The sequence below is a fragment of the Bos mutus genome, chromosome 20, assembly GCF_027580195.1.
Source record: "Bos mutus isolate GX-2022 chromosome 20, NWIPB_WYAK_1.1, whole genome shotgun sequence".
Taxonomy (NCBI): domain Eukaryota; kingdom Metazoa; phylum Chordata; class Mammalia; order Artiodactyla; family Bovidae; genus Bos; species Bos mutus.
In genome coordinates, this window is record NC_091636.1 from 32,317,134 (window position 1) to 32,332,524 (window position 15,391).

Genomic DNA, 15,391 nt, shown 5'->3' on the forward strand with positions numbered 1-15,391 from the left:
TATGTTGACTGCCAGGTTAAATATTTTTCTAGCTCGAAAATCTAATGAACATCTTTTTATAGCTTATTCTTCATTCTCCTCTGAATATTGCTTATTACAGTCTTATGAGTTCTTAAGATATTTATACTCAGAATAACTGTTAAACTTAAATTTCTCAAAAAGCATTATTGTGTCTAATGAGATCAGCTTCTCTGATCTTTGCTAGGTTTTCTTCTAAACTAATTTCAAATTACACTCAACCTGCTAGGCACATTTGATAATGAGTTGCTTCACAGCACACTGTAGATATGTTTATTTGGTCTAATTAGGATAAAAGGATCAGCCTGCAGTACCTTGGGGTATTTGCTGTAGATTTTAAAAAATATGTGTAGAAATTGCCCTACAAAAAAAAAAAAAAGCTGTTTAATTGAAGCAATCTGTGAGCTTTTTAATATTTGGGCAAATACATCAAGAAAAATTGATATTATATTTTCTCTTTTGGACAATGGTGAATCAAGATAATTTATGTTATCTAGTTTATGTTAACCATTTAAAATAGCTCTCATTGACAGTGAGATAAATGCTTCTATCTATAATGAATCTAAGCTTTTGATACTTAGTGCAATAAAAATGACTGGATTTGCATTTATACACATCTTAGCCTTTTCCATTTAAAAGACATGTAAATACAAATTGTTATCGACCAATAGATGAGATTGAGGGCCTAGTAATTTTATGTGCATGTTTCCATCAAGTATAAAAGAAGCAGTCAGCCTTCATTTCTAGCTGATTTAACACAGTCATTAGAAGACAAATGCATTTTTTTATTAGAATCTGAGAATTTTAAAAAATGCATTAGCTGCCAGAGCCATGCTATTATTAAAAGTATTAGAAATTAGATTACTGCTTTATAAATTAGAAAAATGGGCTTTTCAGAAAAAGAGCTCTGATGATAGTGGTTTTTAAAGGTGTTTCTAAGTTTCTAGGCATGTTTAAAACATTTCTTTTCTTTGGTACACTTTTTAAGAGCAAAAAAAAAATTTGTGGGGACATGAGTCCTATAATTTCTGTTGCCTCCTACAGAGAAGGAGATGACTTTAATTAAATAGAATAAGTAGTTAGAAACTTACTAACATTAGCCAATTTTGACAATGTGGAGAAGAAAGTAACTGGGCTCCTCCTCCTACCCTCAGTGAACCTCTCCTCCATCTTCTTGACTTGTTTCCAGAGTCTCCCCAACCTCTTAATTTTACAGCATCTCGGGTCAGCCTCAGTCTTGTTCATTAGCTATACTCCCTTGGCTATTTCATTCAGGCCTGAGGTTTGATCCACCCTATCTATGCTAATGCCCCCAAATTCTTATCTCAAGTTTAGACATTACTCCCCAAACTCGACTCACACATCCAACAGCATGCCAAACTCAACCTGTCCAAAACTGACCCCTCCTTGATCCCAATTATGTGTTGTAACTTGAGTACTTTATGTCAGGGTGAGACGCAAATGGAGACTACTCAAAGGCTATTGGTGAATGTATACATTTCTATTCATTTTTCCCACATAAATTGTTGTGGCTGATTTTCTCTAAGTTAAGAAGTAAGCACACAGAAGCCAGGAGTCAGAAAACCACTGTTCTTTAAAGAGTCAGACAGTAAAGATTTTGTATAAGCCATATGGTCTCTGCACTGTGTTCCAATAAATTTTATTTATTAAAATAGGTGACATTGAAACATGTAAAATATCATGTAAGAAAGGAGTTGCCAGTCCAGGTTCGATGCACGATACTGGATGCTTGGGGCTAGTGCACCGGGACGACCCAGAGGGATGGTATGGGGAGGGAGAAGGGAGGAGGGTTCAGGATGGGGAACACATGTATACCTGTGGCGGATTCATTTTGATATTTGGCAAAACTAATACAATTATGTAAAGTTTAAAAATAAAATAAAATTTGAAATATTAAAAAAAAAGAACTTTAAAAAAAAATAGGTGACAGACAAGTGTAGTTTACTGATCCCTCATCAAAGCATTATTTTTTTCTCAGTAACATAGACTAATTTTAAAATCTAATGTGTTCTTTCTTCTGTAGATATAACTTTGCTCTTATCTTTTACCCTTTCATATCCACCAAAAGACAAGCAAAGAAAGCTTGAATTAGTATCATTATACTAAGGAAGACTTGATTATTTCATACATCTGGCTCTCACTCCAATGCCTCCATTTAGATTTGTTATATGGCACTGTTCCAGTTTATTCTGTCACACAGACAACAAATATTTGCCAGGTTCTTATGATATGCCTATCATTTTGGGGAACTTTAAAAACAAAAATGTAATATATGTCTCCTCCATGAGTTTATAGATTAATTAGTGAGGCACACACACTAAATAACCGCATGAACTGTAATTCAAGAAGTATGATAAGGCAATATCAGATTAAATGTTCATCTAGTGGCACAAAAAATAAATTGAAAGAGTTCAGAGGGAGTCCATGTGGGCTATCAGTGAAGACTGAGCGAGAAAGGACATTACTTGGGACATAAACAATTAATAAAATTTAGATAAATAGATTGTGGGGTTTTCAAATGAATTTGTGAAACAAATAAGGTCACAACATAAGCAAAAAATGCATGAACACACATCCAGACAACAGTAAGAAAACCCAATTGAAGAAAGCAGCATTTGTAATAATTTTTTTGATTGCAAGCAACAAATAACCCGACTCAAATGGATGACTGATGAATTCTTTTTACCACAAACTAAGTCGCAGAAGTTGCTTCGTCAGACACAATTAGGACTGCAGGCTGCTATTATTATTTAGGGCTCTCTGTCATTCATTATCTCTCCACTTTGCTTCTCTCAGTGGTCTGACTTCAATCTGCAAATTGGCTACCTGTGCCTGATGGCAAAAATGGCCACCTACATTGCCATATTCATATACACTTAGCTTACAAAGTCTGTGGAAAGAAAGTACTTCTTCCTCACAGTACCTGAATGTCAATTCAGGGAAGAAGAATGATCAGCTTAATATAGATCATGTACCCAAATGAACTATAATAACTACTCTAGTCAGAGGAATGAGGCTGTTATAATTTCTTCTGCCTGCAGCACGTGCCTACATGTGAGGCTATGCGGAAAAGGTGCTCAGCAATTGGACAGGGGTATTCCTCAAAAGTAATAGAAATGCTATCCAGGCAAAAATAGCAGATTCCCTTGTTAAAATTGATCTCAGTCTTTTCCATAGATTTATTAGAGTGAAATATTTGAGGGATATACTACCATTTCCATTTGAGCCAGCATTCTATTTATGAACTATGCAACTCAATCCTACAATGACAATTTCTAGTAAGATGTCTGAAACTCTGAAAAGTCCCTTAAGATATTCAGTTATGTGGTCCTACAAGGTGAGTTCACTCTCTATTTCTCTCACCATATCCCCAAATGACTATTATGGGGGAATAAATCTGGGAAGACATTCAAATTCAGAAAATGGATCTGAATGTACTATGTAGATAAGAATTTCAAAGTTTATTATATTTATACTTGATATTGGCAATTGCTTGGATACCATTGTGGAAACTCACATTTATATTTCAGTTTTTTAAATCCTGTATATGTTTTTAATTACTTACTTGCAGTATAATCTGAGTCTTGCTTTCTTGCTTATATTCTCATGGAGAAAGCAAACTAGAATATCCAAACTGAGCTTCTCTCTCCTCCCTCATCCGTACACTCCTATATCTTTCACATTTTAGCTATCCTATGCCAATGACCCAAAACATTCGGGGGTGTTTCAGGAGACTCTGTGGTTTTATTCCACAGCTACCCTCATGCTCTTCTGCATGGGTACAAAGAACAATCTAAACTCACTGAGGAATACTGAAGGATATGACCAATCACCTGTGTAAGATTTGCTGTCAAGGACAACAGTAGGAGGTACTGATGAAGAATTACCGAAAAACAGGATGTCAGAGAAAATCTGACAAAGAGTTATGAAAAAAACAATGTCGGAGTAAACACGATAAAAATTTATGAACTACAGGGTGTCAGAGTAAACTCAGTGTAACTGCTGATGCAAATTGAATACTAGCTGATTATTACTAAAAGTAGGATGATGTATAGAAAATATAGTTTAATTCCTTATAAACAGAGCTCCTCTGTCTGGGATTTTTCAGGCAAGAATACTGGTGTGGGCTGCCATTTCTCCTACCACATGACCTTCCCGACTCAGGGATCAGACTGAGTCTCCTCTGTTTCCTGCATTGCAGGCAGATTCTTTACCCACTGAGCCATTGGGGGAGCATGTGTATGTGTGTATTTGTGTGTGTGTATAAAGTCACTTCAGTAGTGTCTGACTCTTTATGACCTTATGGACCGTAGCCCAGCAGACTCCTCTGTCCATGGGATTCTCCAAGCAAGATTACTAGAGTGAGTTGCCATTTCCTTCTCCAGGGGATCTTCCTGAACAAGGGATCGAACCTGCGTCTCTCAAGTCTACTGCATTGACCTGTGGGTTCTTTACCACTAGTACCCCTACAGCTTTGTGACTGCTTTCTGGCTACCTGTAAGCATTCTGGGTATTTGCTTTGCTCAATAATAAAATTAGCTCTATAGCAGAAGCTAACATTACATTGTAAAACAATTATACTCCAATTAAATAAAATCAGCTAATTCCATATTTATAATTGAGGTATTCCTTCAGATATTAATTTTCTTTTTTTCACAAAAGACTACAACCATTTACTTAGAAGTTCCAGTGGGTTTTGGGGAGTCACTTTAAGAAGGTAAAGGGAAGGGCAAATGAGGAGAGTGAATTGAGACATTCTGAAGTGCAATGGACCCAAGGCCCCACAGAATTTATTTAAACCCTTTGTGTCAGTGAGATCATTTAAAAGCTAAACCAAAATTTCTTGTTCAGAAAGATGTAGTCAAAGTGTTTCCAAAATTAACCCAGACTGTGAAAGAGACCAAATTGCTAATTGTAGGGTCCTGAATACTAAAATATCTATGAGTTTTCTTTAGCTTTTGTTAAAACCAAATATTCTAGTTTGTCCTTCTGAAATAACTGGCTCCCACCACCAGCATGAATATTTAGATCAATATAGGAAAAGTGTGAAATGAATACACTAAGTCATACATTTTAATCTGTGTGCCATTTTATTATTTCTCAATTGCTGTTCTTTCACATTATATTTCTTTTAAAAATATATGTATGAAATTAAAATACAAACAAAATTACACAGAACCAAATAAAAAGTTAAAGCGTCCCACCCAATTCCACAAACCCCAATCACTTTCCCTGGAAAAATAATTTTTTACTAATTTTGCTTTTAATTTTCCAGTGGTTATCACCACAATTCTAAATTGTATGCTTAATCTGTGGCTTGGAAAACTGTCTTTATGTTGATGACTCCAAATATTTTAACTCTAACCATAACTTCTTGACTGAGCTCTGGACTCCAAAAGCCAGCTTCCAGCTTGCATGTGTAACAAGCTTTGCAAAATTAACAACTCTAAAATAGAATTCTAGATTCCGCCTATTTCCTATCCTAAACTATTTATACCACTTAGTCTCTCCAACTTCTGTAAATAGCACCACGATCTACTTGGATGCTCATATTAAAAATCATCCCTAATTCTTTCTTTTTCTTCTTCCTTTCTATTCAATCAGTCAATGTCAAAAGAATTCTATCTGATCAAAATATATCTTGAATATTTCCTCTTCTACACATATCTGCTCCTTTTACTCCAACCCAAACTGTTTCCTAATTGAACCACTAAAATAGATGTTAACTGGACTCCTTGCTTCAATCCTTGTCACATTTCAATCCAATTTCTGTACAGCAGCCAGAGAAGTCTTTAAAATGTTAAGTCAAACCCTGTTTAAACTCTTATACTACATTTAGAATAAAATTGAAATGCCTAATCATGACTGAGAAGCCCCTGAGTGGTCTGATTCTTGTCTGCCTTTCTAACCTCATCTCGTACTACACTTCAGTTTGCATCCTATGCTTCAGTTGTCCTGTCCTCAGCTCCAGTCCAAGTGCACCAAGAGAGAGATCTGCCTGGCTTCCTTCTTTTCATCAATGAAGTCAGTTTAGATGTCACTTAACAATCCTGGGCTAACCCATTCCAGCTTCCTTTCATGTAGGTATTGCAAAGATAAAGACTTCATTTCTCAGCTTCCTTCTAGCTAAAGGAGGCCATGGTATTCAGTTATGCCAATGAGACATAACTTAAGCCAGCTTATCCATTTCATCCTTCCTTACTGGAATGCAGACAGAAAGCTAGTTGTATAGCTATCCCTACTAAGGATGGCAGAGTGGAGAGAAAAGAAGACCATTGTTCTTTGAGAGCATTGTTGAGATACCATATCAGACATGAACTGAAAACCCACACTTTTTATTTCATGAGAAAAGTAACTTCATTGTTTAAGTCAGTATTTATGAAGCTTTATGGTAATTATGGATAAACATAATCTCAAATTATATAACATCCATATTGGTTTCTATTTATCATGTCACCCTCCTAAAACTATTTTATAACATTTATTTGGATCAGAATTTTTTGTTTACTGATTTCACTAGCTTATTATATATTTATTCCAGTCAATAAATAACTATGAAATGTTTAGTAAAAGAATCTCAATTGTCATTTGATTTATATCAGATAATTTCATTTTACTCCTTGCTATGCAGGAAGAACTGACTCATTGGAAAAGACTCTGATGCTGGGAAAGATTGAAGGCAGGAGAAGGGGATGACAGAGGATGAGATGGTTAGATGACATCACCAACTTGATAGACATGAGTCTGAGCAAGCTCCAAGAGTTGGTGGTGGACAGGGAAGCCTGGCATGCTGCAGTCCATGGCGTTGCAAAGAGTCAGACATGACTGAGCGACTGAATTGAATTGATGAAGGATGAAAATTTAGCTCACTAGCCCCAAAATAGGAGAAGGCAATGGCACCCCACTCCAGTACTCTTGCCTGGAAAATCCCATGGACGGAGGACCCTGGTAGGCTGTAGTCCATGGGGTCGCTAAGAGTCAGTCACAACTGAGAGACTTCACTTTCACTTTTCACTTTCATGCATTGTAGAAGGAAATGGCAACCCACTCCAGTGTTCTTAGAGAATCTCAGAGACGGGGGAGCCTGGTGGGCTGCCGTCTATGGGGTCACACAGAGTCAGACACGACTGAAGCGACTTGGCAGCAGCACAAAAATAATTTTGTTGTTATTTACATTCAGTTCATTGTGACAAATTTTTGAACTCAAATTGTAATTTAAATGGTAATTTTTTAGACACTATCTGTTGACTTTCCATTATCTGAGATGAGAAAATCAGCAAGTGTGCCTTCTTCTCCTACTATCTCCAAATTTGATTACTTTTACATTGGCAGGATTTGTAATATTCATAATTTTTCTATACTTAAAACTAAGTCTTTTGTGCTTTACCTACAGATTGATCCTATAAATCATCAATGATTTTGAAAATTATGATTTTATAGCCATTATTCAACCTAGAACACAGATGCATAGATCAACAAATAGTAAAGAAATGTTGTTGTATGTCACTATCCATGTCACTTAATTATTTTTTAACTATGAAACATGCTTTTTGAAAATGTAAAAAATATAGAAATCTATAGAAAATAGTGAAAATGTGCATAACTTTTATAGAGTCTTAATTATTTACTAAAAATTGGATTTCATTATATATATATTGTTCCATGACCTATTATATTCTTGAGGTGTAATGACCATCTTTTCATCTGTGTATATATGTATTTTATTTTCTTTATGATTAGCATTCCATGTGTGTTTGAAATATCATTTATTTTACCCTATTAAAAAACCGTTGAGGTTGTTTCTTATCGTTTGTCATAACACTAATAAAATAAATGCCCAGTATGTTATATTTGTAAAGGTACGTAAGTTGTTTTGTAGAATAAAAATTCTCTAGTCATTATAAGTGTACTATACGACTTAAAAGAAACAGTAGAAACTCTCCCAGCTAAATATCTGAATCACTGCTATCCAAAAGCATATAATGAAATCTAAATACATAATTTAAAATTTTCTAGTAGCCACATCAAAAAAGTAAAAGAAATAGATAAAATTTTCACCATCTATTTTATTTAACCCATTATGTCCCAAATACTGTCATTTCAGCATGTGAACAACATAAACATTATTAATGATATTTTTATTTTTATCTTTTTATCACAGTAAGTATTCAAATTTTAGTATGTATGCTATACTTATACTACATCTTAGTTCAGATGCTGATTTTTACACAATTTTTAAAGCTTACAGTACATTGACAGTTATTACAAAATATTGACTATATTCCCCATGTTGTATACACATCCTTGTGCCTGTCTTACACACAATAGTTTGTACCTCCCACTCCTCCACCTCTTTATTGCTCCTCTTCCCTCTCTCCTCTGGTAACCACTAATTTGTTCTGTATATCTGTGAATCTGCTTCTTGTTTGTTATATTCACTAGTTTTTTATACTTTTTAGATTCCACATATAAGTAATATCATATAGTATTTCTCTAACTTATTTCACCTAGCATACTGCTAAGTCACTTCAGTCGTGTCTGACTCTGTGCGACCCCATAGACGGCAGCCCACCAGGCTCCCTGGGATTCTCCAGGCAAGAACACTGGAGTGGGTTGCCATCTCTCTCTCCAATGCACGAAAGTGAAAAGTGAAAGTGAAGTCACTCAGTCGCGTCCGACTCCCAGCAACCCCATGGACTGCAGCCCACCTAGCATAATGCCCTCCAAATCCACCCATCTTGTGGCAAATGGCAAAATTTCATTCTTTTTCATGGCTGAGTAATATTTCATTGTGTATATATGCTATATCTTCTTTATCCATTCATCTGTTGATAGACACTTATGTTATTTCCATATCTTGGCAATTGTAAATAATGCTGCTATCAACACTGGGGATGCGTGTATCTTTTTGAATTAGAGTTTTGTGGTTTTGGGGACATACTCAGGAGTGGAATTGCTGAATCATATGATAGCTTTATTTCTAGTCTTTTGAGAAACCTCCATATTGCTGTTCACAGTGGCTTCATCTGTTACGTTCGCAATAACAGTGCGTGATGGCTCTCTTTTCTCCACATTCTTGCCAACATTTGTTATTTGTGTTCTTTTTGATGGTAGTCATTCTGACAGGTGTGAGGTGATTTCTCACTCTGCTTTTGATTTGCATTTGCCTGATGATTAGCAATGTTGAGTATCTTTTTGTGTGCCTGTTGTCCATCTACCTATCCTCTTTGAAAAAAAAAATGTCTATTAAGTTCTTCTGCCCATTTTTTAATTGAGGTTTTTTATGTTGAAATGTATAAGCTGTTTACATATGTTGGATATTAATCCCTTATCAGTCATATCATTTGCAAATGGCAGTCCATCTACAGAATGCAGCAAGAGCATTTCTAAGAGGGAGGTTTATAGCAATACAGCTTACATCAGGAAACAAAAATTTCAAATAAACAATCTAATCTTATACTAAAAGGAACTATAGAAAGAAGAACAAACAAACCTTGAAGTTAGTAGAAGGAAAGAAATCATAAAGATCAAAGCAGAAATAAATGAAATAGAAACAAAAAATAGAAAATCTCAATGAAACTAAAAGCTGGTTCTTTGAAAAGATAATGAAAGTGATAAACCTTTAGCCAGACATATTAATAAAAAATGAGAGCATGCCCAAATCAATAAAACAAGAAATTAAAAAAGAGAAGTTAATACTGATACCAGGTTTCCCTGGTGGATCAGATGGTAAAGAATCTGCCTGCAATGCAGGAGACCCAAGCTCAGTCCCTGGGTCAGGAAGATACCCTGGAGAAGGGAAGGGCTAACCACTCCAGTATTCTTGCCTGGAGAATTCCATGGACAGAGAGTTGCAAAGAGTCGGACATGACTGAGTGACTAACACTTTCAATACTTATACCACAGAAGTACAAAGTACTATAAGAGACTACTATGAACAAGTATATGCCAATAAAATGGACAACCTAGAAGAAATGGACAAATTCTTAAAAAAGACAATCTCCCAAGACTGAACCAGGATGATATAGAAAATATGAATAGACCAATTACAAGGAATGAAATTGACACAGTACTTTAAAGGCTCCCAACAAGCAGAAGTCTGGGACAAGATTGCTTTCCAGGTAAATTCTACCGAACACTTAGAAAAAAGTTAATACTATCGTTCTGAAACTATTTCAGAAAATTACAGAGGAAGAAACACTTCTGAACTCATTCCATGAGGCCAGCATCACCCTGATATCAAAACAAGACAAAGATGCCACACAAAAAATTTAAGGCAATATCACTAATGAACATAGATGTAAAAATCCTCAACAAAACTTTAGCATATCCAACAATATATTAAAAGGATCATAAATCATGATCAAGTAAGGATCATGGACTGCAAGGATTTTTGGTACCCACAAATCAAAGTGATAAACCACATTAACAAATTGAAGAATTAAAAACCATACGGTCATCTCAATAGATGCAGAAAAAACTTTTGATAAAATTCAACACCCATTTATGATTTTAAAAACTCTCAAGAAAATGGAAATAAAGGGAGCATGCCTCAACATAATAAAGGCCATATATAATAAACCCACAGATAATATAATACTCAATGGTGATAAGCTGAATACATTTCCTCTAAGATTAGGAACAAAACAAGGATGCTCACTCTCCCCATTTTTATTCAATGTAGTTTTGGAAGTCCTAGACACAACAATTAGAGAAGAAAAACAAATAAAAGGAATTCAAACTGGAAAGGAAGAAATAAAACTGTCGCTGTTGGTAGATGACATAATCCTACAGATAGAAAATCCTAAAGATGCTACCAGAAAATTACTGCTACTGCTACTGCTAATCACTTCAGGCGTGTCCAACTCTGTGTGACCCCATAGACGGCAGCCCACCAGGCTCCCCCGTCCCTGGGATTCTCCAGGCAAGAACACTGGAGTGGGTTGCCATTTCCTTCTCCAATGCATGAAAGTGAAAAGTGAAAGTGAAGTCGCTCAGTTGTGTCCGACTCTTAGCGACCCCATGGACCACAGCCTACCAGACTCCTCCATCCATGGGATTTTCCAGGGAAGAGTACTGGAGTGGGGTGCCATTGCCTTCTCCGAGAAAACTATTAAAGCTCATCAATAAACTTGGTAAGTTTTAGAATACAAAATTAACATACAGAAATCTGTTGCATTTCTATACACAAACAGCAAAGCATAGAAAGAGAAATTAAGAAATCAATCCCATTTACCACCACATCAAAAAGAATAAAATACCTAGGAATAAACCTACCTAACTCCTGGCTCAGGTGATTGTTGTGCTCATCCTAAATTGCTTTAGTCTTGTCTGACTCTGTGCAACCCTGTGGACTATAGCACGCCAGTCTCCTCTGTCCTTGGGATTCTCCAGGCAAGAATACTGGAATGGGTTGCCATGACCTCCTCCAAGGGGGTCTTTCTGACCCAGGCATCAAACCTGAGTCCCTTGCATCTTCTGAATTGGCACGTGGTTCTTTACCACCAGTGCCATGTGGAAAGTAAAGAACCACCTGCTAATGCAGGAGATGCAAGAGACACAGGTTCAATTCCTGTTGGGAAGATCCCCTGGAGGAGGAAATGGTAACCTACTTCAGTATTCTTACCAGGAGAATCCCATGGACAGAGGAGCCTGATGGGCTATAGTCCATGGGGTTGCAAAGAGTCAGACACAACTGAGTAACAAAGCACACACAAAAACCTACCTAAAGAGGCAAAAGACCGTACTCCAAAAACTATAAAACACAATGAAAGGAACTGAAGATGACACACACAGATGGAAAGGGATACTGTATTATTGGATGGAAGAATCAATATTGTCAAAATGACTATACTACCCAAGGCAATCTACAGAGTCAATGAAATCCCTATCAAAATACCAGTGGCATTTTTTAAAATTAGAACAAATCTTTTTAAAATTTGTATGGAAACACGAAAGACCCTGAATAGATATTAAATTTTTGTTAAAAATACATGATTTAAAGTTTATATATTTAGGCTGTAAAAGTAGATTCACATATACAACTTGCTCCAAATATACTTAAAAGTTTTTCAGTGATTGAATTGGGTATTGCTTTTAGAATATAACTTTAAATTTATTCATATTTAATTATATATGAAATTCAGTTCCTCTATTACACTAACCTCATTTCAAATGCTCTATAGCCACATGTGGCTAATGGCTGTGGTTTTGGACAAACATATTTGGATATAACGGGGAAGGCAATGGCACCCCACTCCAGTACTCTTGCCTGTAAAATCCCATGGACGGAGGAGCCTGGTAGGCTGCAGTCCATAGGGTTGCTAAGAGTTGGACATGACTGAGAGACTTAATTTTCACTTTTCACTTTCATGCATTGGAGAAGGAAATGGCAACCCACTCCAGTGTTCTTGCCCGGAGAATCCCAGGGATGGCGGAGCCTTGTGAGCTGCCGTCTATGGGGTCGCACAGAGTCGGACACAACTGCAGCGACTTAGCAGCAGCAGCAGCAGTTGGATATAAGTTAATGGGACTTACCAAACCTTTGTATTTTCTCTATTTACCATACTGAAAAGAAGTTGAACATAGCTAAAAAGTTACCTTTTAGTAGTGGTAGCAGCATTTTCCCCATCAGCTGAGTCATATTTACAAAGATGAAGCTGCGTTGTTAAAAACTATTTGATCTCTTTGTTTTTATGACTATAACTGTGCAATTCAATCACCATTACAGAATAATGATGAAAAATAGACATGAAAATAATCATTTTTTGTAAAAACTTATAAAGGAAAATCACTTTTAAAAACCTAATGACTTAGAAGTGGGTAAGATGACTGTAAAATTTTGGGAAAATACTATAAAAATACAGAAGAATTCTGTACTCCTTTGCCTGGTAAATGCCATTAAATTCTTGCTACATTTCAAAAGAACACAGGGGCTTCTCTCGGGGTTCAGTGGTTAAAAATCCACCTGCCAATGGAGGGGACATGGATTTGATCCCTGGTCCCAAGAAGAACTCACATGCCATGGAGCAACTAAGCCCGTGTGTCACAACTACTGAGCCAGCATGATGCAGCTACTGAAGCCCGAGCACCTAGAGCCCATGCTCTGCAACAAGAGAAACCACCACAATGAGAGGCCCGTGCACCATAACTAGAGTAGCCCTTGCTCGCTACAACTAGAGAAAGCCCTCGCACAGCAAAGACCAAGTGCAGCCGAAAATAAATAAGTAAATATTTTAAAAATGAAAATGAAAAATGAAAGAACAGAAAATGGAAACAATAGACAATGGATTTTTGGCATCTTTGAGAAGGTTATGGCAACCCTCTCCAGTATTCTTGCCTGGAGAATTCTATGGACAGAGAAACCCCTGGTCCATGGGGTCACAAAGAGTGGGACACGACTGAGCAACCAACACACTTTTGGTATCTATGGAGTTAATCATACAGCTGTCCCCTGTTTAACTGTTAACCTAGTTAATCGCACAGAGAGTTTTACTAATATCTTACTTTTATTTCTTTATGATATTTGTTAATGGACTGCTGAATTTAATTTGCTAATATTTTACAAGTATTTTTGCACTTGTTTACATTTTTATTTTCTTGTGCCACCCTTGCCTGGTTTTCAGCATCTGATGCCTGTCCTGACACCATTTGCAGACTTTTAAGAATGGCATGGCCTGAGGCCCCATGTCAGAGGGAATTAGGATGACAAACTGTATTCTAGGATCATTGCTTCCTCTTCCCTCAGGCATATATGGCACAGCTGTTTTCACTCTCCAGTGGACAAAAATTAGAATAAACTGTTCTTTTTTTTCTCTTTTGGTGAATGGGAAAATTCTAAATTGCTTTCTTTATGCTTCCCAGTATGAACTAAAGATAAAATACACATTTCCTTTTGCTCTTTCTACTGCTTAAAGTATAAAGGAAAAGAATAATATCATTTGAAACACTGTCTAAACATTGCTGTTTAATAAATTTCCTGCTTTGATTTCTTATCAGTCTTGTTAGCAGTTAGGATACTTTCGGCTTCAAGTAACAGATTACCTGACTAACATTCCTGAAATGTAAAGACCTTATTTCAGCGAAGAAGGTTGCATAAAAAAGGAAAAAGTTTGCACCAATGGTATATGCGATTAAAAAATTAGTGCCACTATTTAGTACCAGAGTCAACTGTACGGTTCTTCCATTGTTTTTCTTTTCAAGTAAAACAGCCATTACAGCAAAATATTAAAATAATATGGCTTTTGCAACCAGAGCATAAATTTTTACATCATTAAGTGTTTTAAAAAGAATTTCAAAAAAGTTATATGTTCAATTTTTATTTCTTAAAATATTTTACATTAATAAAAATTTAACATATTAGTGAGAATATAATGTTTCAGTACCACTAATAAAAAATATTTATCTAAAAATATAAAAAGAAGTCCCTATGAAGTTAATTACAAGGTTGGTGTGTGGTTTGATCATGCCAGGCAAGAGCCAGCGCTTTTTAGCTGTCTACTCTGCTACCCTTGATGCTTCAAATATGTCTCTTCTCCTGGATGCAAGATGGCTATGTTCTAAACATCATGCAAATCTATAACGACATACCCATGAGAAAAGATGAGGGGAAATAGAGCTTTTCTCCTAGATCTCTCTCCTTTCAGCAGAGAAGATTATCTTTTGAAGAACCCCCAACATATTTCTAGGGATTTCCAGGTGGCTGAGTGGTAAAGAATCTACCTGCCAATGAAGGGGACTCAGAAGACACAGGTTCAATCTTTGGGTCAGGAAGAGCCCCTGGAAAAGGAAAAGGCAACCCACTCCAGTATTCTTACCTGGAAAATCCCATGGACAGAGGAGCCTGGTGGGCTATAGTCCATAGGGTCACAAAGAATTGGACACTACTGGGTGACTGAACAACAGCAACAATAGTTTGGAAACTAACACTTCCTTGACTCATTGCTCTATTTTTATTTTAATTGATTAATGTATTTGCTTTTTTCCATCTTTTCTTTGTGCTCCCCAAGATTATATCAATTCTTCCTTAACAGGACTGAATATTTCTATCCAAACACACTTTTAATGTTTTTCCTGATTCACTGAATGCCTCCTAGTGATTCCCTTTTTACTCCCTTGCCTTTGTTTTGTGCCATCACTTTGGGGACAAATCTCAGTCTCTGTTTCCAAAATAAATTCTAGGTGGTCACCACATTCCAAATGACTTATCACACTTGTGATGTTTTCAGTCACTCACTTCGAAACTGAATCTCATGAGATCGGTCTCTCCATTATCCTATGATTTCCAAAAACACACCTTAACCTATGTTTCCATGGCATACTTTTCTCTTTGGCAGTATCAGTTTAGTTACAT